This window comes from Mangifera indica, chromosome 7 (genome assembly GCF_011075055.1).
Source record: "Mangifera indica cultivar Alphonso chromosome 7, CATAS_Mindica_2.1, whole genome shotgun sequence".
Taxonomy (NCBI): domain Eukaryota; kingdom Viridiplantae; phylum Streptophyta; class Magnoliopsida; order Sapindales; family Anacardiaceae; genus Mangifera; species Mangifera indica.
In genome coordinates, this window is record NC_058143.1 from 13,693,152 (window position 1) to 13,699,151 (window position 6,000).

Consider the following 6,000-nt stretch of genomic DNA (forward strand, 5'->3'; position numbering starts at 1 on the left):
AACAAGGAGGGATGGGGAGGGGATCTCAATCCCCGTCCCTGTCCCTACTACGGAGATAAAAATGATTCTTCATCCCTCCCTACAAAGAAAAATCTTCTCTTTATCTCTGCGGGGAAAAATCCTCTCCTCATACCCTAAAAAAAAATCTCTTTTTTTTTTACTTTCTAAACACAATATAAATATATTAAATAATATAATTAAATAAAATTAAAATTAACCCACTATTTCAAATATCACAAATACAATATATTAATTACTTTAATAACTATTTTAATATATACAATAAAAACCTAAATAAATTTGAAAAACATAAATAATTTAAAATTATAAAAAATATATTAATATTTTAAATAAATATATTAATATAAATAGATGAGGTTGAGGGCGGGGAGGGGAAGGGGCGGGGAGGGGACACATGTATCCTCATGCTCGGCCCATCCTCGATTGCAGAGATTTTTTTCATCCCTGTCCCCATCCCCTTTCCTGTTTTTATCAGGTAATTCTCTCCTCGTTAGGGTCGGGACCCCTAAAGTCGGGTTTAAATTATCATCCCTAATTAATAGGTCTTATTGGAAATTACCAATTATGATGATATATACATATACGTGGCACGAGTTATTAAGAATATAAGGGGAGTGTGCATTGGACATATGCTTAATTTATATTTATATATATATATATATATATATATATATATATATATATATATATATATATATATATATATCACTGTCTATTATGTTATTAACTAGGTAGTACATTATGAACAGGGAGATGAGTTATTCTGTTAATAGAGAGGTCCAGGAGGATCGGTACAGTTATTGGCCAGATGACTCGGAGCCTGATCCTTCAGATTGGTGTATCTATAGAGTCCCTCATAGTATTCGTAAAGGAAAGGAAGAAGCCTACACTCCTCAGATAGTTTCAGTAGGCCCTTTTCACTGTGATAAAAAAGAATTAAAAGACATGGACAAACTAAAACGGAGATATGTGAAGAAGTTTTTCGAACGAACTGCTAAGAAACCCGAGGAAATTTTAGCCTTCATCAAAGCCCGCGAGCAACAGATACGAAATTGTTATTCAGAGACCCCTAACCTCGAGAGTCATGAGTATGTAAGGATGATTCTACGTGATGCTATTTTTATCTTGGAGCTCCTTTTGAGGAATTTTGAGGAAGATGAAAACGACAAGTTGTTAAGGATACCAGCTGATAAACTTGCTTTAAAGATGGACTTGCTGTTACTAGAAAATCAACTTCCATATTTTTTACTTGAGGGACTATACAATTCAATTGTCAATAGCCCTTCCTTCATTGACATTTGTTTAAAATTCTTCAGGTCTCTGGTTTTTTATCCTACCGTATCTGACAGAAAAGATTTCAAGCATTTCACGGATTTGCTAAGAGATACTCTAGTGCGACACTTCCCTGCGCACGAGTTCCGTCCTGTAAACTATGAAGTTGACGATCTAAACCCGTTACCTTGTGCCACGAAGCTACATGAATCAGGAGTGAAATTTACAGCCGTTTCATCGCGGCGTTTACTTGCGGTAAGATTTGAAGGAGGCGAGCTGAAAATGCCACTTTTTTTAGTTCACCACCAGACAGAAACTATGCTTCGGAACATAATGGCTTTGGAGCAATGTCACTATCCACATCGTACTATCGTCTGTGATTATGTTATACTGCTAGATGCTCTTATTGAAGACAAACGGGATGCGCAGTTGCTTGTTGATGCGGGAATTATTTCCAATTCCATGGGCGACAGTAAGGCATTAGCCACTTTGTTCAACAAACTTAGCGTGGAAATTCGTTTATATGGATATCATTACAATTATATTTATCAGGATCTGAAGGATTACTCTAAAAATAAATACAATCGAAACATGGCAAAATTGCGGAGGTTGTATTTCGGTGATATCTGGAAAGGTACAGCAACTATTGGAGCTTCTGTACTCTTGATACTCACTTTTCTGCAAACCATAAATTCTTTCAAGCAATCGTGAATTAGTTATTTTGCATTTGAAGCTTTGTCCGTTCATTATTATTGATAATAAAAGCTTTCTAATTTACATATTATTCATTTTTAATCTATGTTTATATGTTTCATCATTTACCATAATCATCTCTTTGATCTTTAAAACCACTATTTTACTATAATCACTTTTTATGACATGCCTTCTATTAATTACCCACCAGAAAAATTTTAGGCTAAACCAATTTAAATAGGTCTTACAGCCTTAGTCTAAAGAAATATATAACATATTTTAATTTGATAATTGTTGAGATAAGATAACCAACAACTTTCTCGTGTATTCATTTTTTCACCCCCAGATAAATAAACCCCTGAGACAGGATTAACCACTAAGATGGGTTAAGATTTTAAACTAGTTGGTCTAAGATTCATTTATATTAAAGAGAAAGTTCATACTATTCAAATTCTGGTATTTTGCAAGCGTCTCTTTCACTTCACCACTCAACTTAATCCTTCTTCGCATAGTTACTCTTTTTTGGTACATTATATTTCTCTGTTTTTAGTAACTAACAAAAAATGCATATTCTAATGAGTGTAAAGTTTGAAAAATTGAATATACAGAAGCCAATTATTCACATGATTTTCTCTCTATTCTCTCTCTAAACCTCTATCCTTCCTATGTTATCAGAACATTAAATACTAATGTCTAAAGCATGGTTAACAATTCTCTGTTTAATTTAAATCATTTTACTCAAGTAACAATAACAAAAGACATAACCGATGCAAGATTAATCTTCTACTCAAATCCTCAGCAATAATTAATTGTATACTCTCAATTTTGAATAACTTCTTATGAGAGTGTGTTCAATGATTGTAAACAATTTTAACAGTGGAAAATTCATACTCATATCAAAGTCATCTCTAGGGGAGAGCAAATTAACCAAATCAAAATTGAAACTATTGGGTACCCGATTTTTTGTTCTAATTCCTATCAAGAACTTGGTTGTCCCAAGTAAGTTCGGGTTTTAATTTTATAGAACCGACTAATTCTAGTTCTAGTTTTGGTTCCATCTAATAAGTAACGAAATCGAAACCAAATCAATAACTAATGATTTATCCAAGTAGTTGACGAAAATTGTAGTGCTCTGTTTCTATTAATTTGGAAGAGCACAATTCATTCATGAAAATGGTATTGGAGAGAAAAAATGAAGTGATACGTGGCAATTAACAAGAGTCATCATTATGCATCATAACGTTACCCATGACTTTTAAATTGCATACAAGGACACTCGTCTCGTCTGCTTGCCTTTCTATCAATTAATGTCGCAGACAAAAGAAATTCTTTTAGTTTGATTGTTTCAAATTTAGCTTTCATTTGATGGTCACAACCAATGAATGACCTCCATGACGCTTGCATCTACATAAAGTCAGCAGTAGCCTCGAAGCCCGATTAATCTCCTCACTTCCTATTAAGGCGACATCTATTTATTGCACAAAACGAACCATTGAGTTTAACACTATAAGTACACTAGAGACCTTCACATATTTTCATCAACTGAATTGAGAAGAAAAAAGTTGGACAACATAGATCAAAAGAATTGACGATATATATCAAAAGAAATGGTTGGTAGTTTATGGGCTTAATTAACGTAGCATGTTGTAGGAGGTACCATCAAATGGATATTGGTTATGCCCATATTAATTAAGAAGGGAAGAACATTAGAATGTGAACATGTATATATAGGCCAAAAGACTTAATCCCACCCAAGGTATAATGAAATCCCAAATTCATATATGTCAACTTTTAAAAGCATAAACACCTACTCATCACCCAACTTCTATTAGAATTTTTTATTAATGTTAAAGGTAAAACTATCATTTTACAAAAAATATTAAAAAACTAAAATTTAATCCTATTTCCTCTTAGGTTTTGAAAACTGACAATTTCACCTTAGATTCAACTTTTCCAGATTTGAAAAGTGACTTTCCTTCCCCCCCAAAATCCTTAGGGTTTCTTTCTTTCATTTCTAATAACTATCTGAAGATGAGACAAAAAGACATATCTCATCTCAACCCTTTGAACTAGCTAACAAATCATAATAAGACTACATATTTAAGCAACGTGGGACTTAAACATTTTAAAAATATTTCAGATATAGACAGCAAAATTATCTAATTCTCATTCATTTCCACAAATCAAACAATTTTAATATTTGAAAAGTTACATAATTGTTCTCTCTCACCAACATTTAAGTATTATTTGTCTTTGTAATTCTATGTAGGCCGACCTCGAATCAGAGTAATCTATTTGAGTCATCTCTCACCAACATTCAAGTGTTACCTGTCAGTCATAAGTATAGTCTTTCTTTAATCTGGTAATTACGCAACTTGTGCTTCAAAGGGAATATTGAAGCATCTCACCACGAGAATTCACAGGCATACAGCCGAAGGCTTTTGTTGCTATCAGTGTAATTAGGAGTTAACGGAATCGTCGGCAACCAATCTCCAACAAGAAGCACCGCTGGCACTTTATGAACGGACAAAGAAGACAACAATTAGTGGCCATTGAATTAAAGAACACATTGTCAAATTACTGGGAAAATATATTCAATAATAGTTAATTAATACAGCAATGATGGATTTAATTTAATAATAATGGTCTTTTAACACGATTTCAATTATTGGGTATGCGCATAATTAAGAAGGGAAGAGCATTATGAAGGTGAACATGTATATAAATGTACAGTGAAGATAGAGAGAAAACCACATTGCGAAAAGAAGGAAGCAATTAGAGAGATACTAATACATTCCTGTGAGCTTCGGCGCCGGCAACTCAGGATAGTGGTCCTGAGAAAACTATCTTTTAATCCGGAAAAATTACTCAGGTTCTCATGCACTCAATTTTCTCACTTTTCTATATGATTTGCTCAACTTATTTACCATTCATGTATGACGTTTGGTTGGAAGAAATTTATAACTATATATGAAATAACCAAAGAGTTAACAAAATTGATAAAATATTAAAATTTTTAAAGTTAAAGTTTAGATTCGAATCTTTGTCATACTTATAAAATTTTGACTTATCTAATATAGTGGTTGTCTAACAAATATGGGTGAGATTCCCGGCTTCTAGATTGAGTCGGGGTTGAACACATCATTAAATTGTCTTCCCATTTAAAAGCTTAATATTATATTAGTCCAAGAGACCTACCTACATGAAACTTGGAACACTTTAGACCTTTGATTATGATACTGTGTTGACATTATATTAGTTCAATAAGCATTTCCAGGCCATATAATTGAGAAACTTAGTCCCGTTAATTTTCTGATTAGAACGTGCTCAGTTTTTTTTTGTTTTTTACCAACAAAGTTAACTCTTTCTGGGTAGAGTTAACTGTTATTTGAAATTTTTTTTGTATTTTTTGGTCATTAAAACCTAAATATTGTGTCAAGTACTGGTATATTAAAACTAGATATAGATCTAACAGCTTTTGTTAGTTGATCGTGTCATTTCAAGTTTTGAATTAAATACTTTCAAACTTAATCCGACCCAAAATAAAATTGTATAAAAATTTTCTAACTTTAACTCACCTAATCTATATTCAAATTGGCAGGAGACAACACAAATTGACTCAAAAATATATGTTGTTTCCACTCTCTAAATATTTTTTAGTGTTTTAATTTATTTACCATATCACACGGAGTCTTACCAAAACAAATAACCTAGCATTTGCCTTGTGTACAGTAGGTTTAAAAATTATATACTAATACCTTTTAAAATATGTCAATAATCTTAATAATTAAATCTCACTCTTATTACTGAATAATAAAATAAATTTTAAATAAAAATAAAAAATAATTAAAATAAACATATAGAAATATAATTATATGTAATATGTAAGTATTTCAATTGTTTTTTATAATTGTCCTTTAAAATTTATTCAATCTATCCCTAACAAACTTTATTATAATAACATTTTTCTAACCATTTTGATTAGTTTGGGTTATTTTCATGTTATCTTGAACA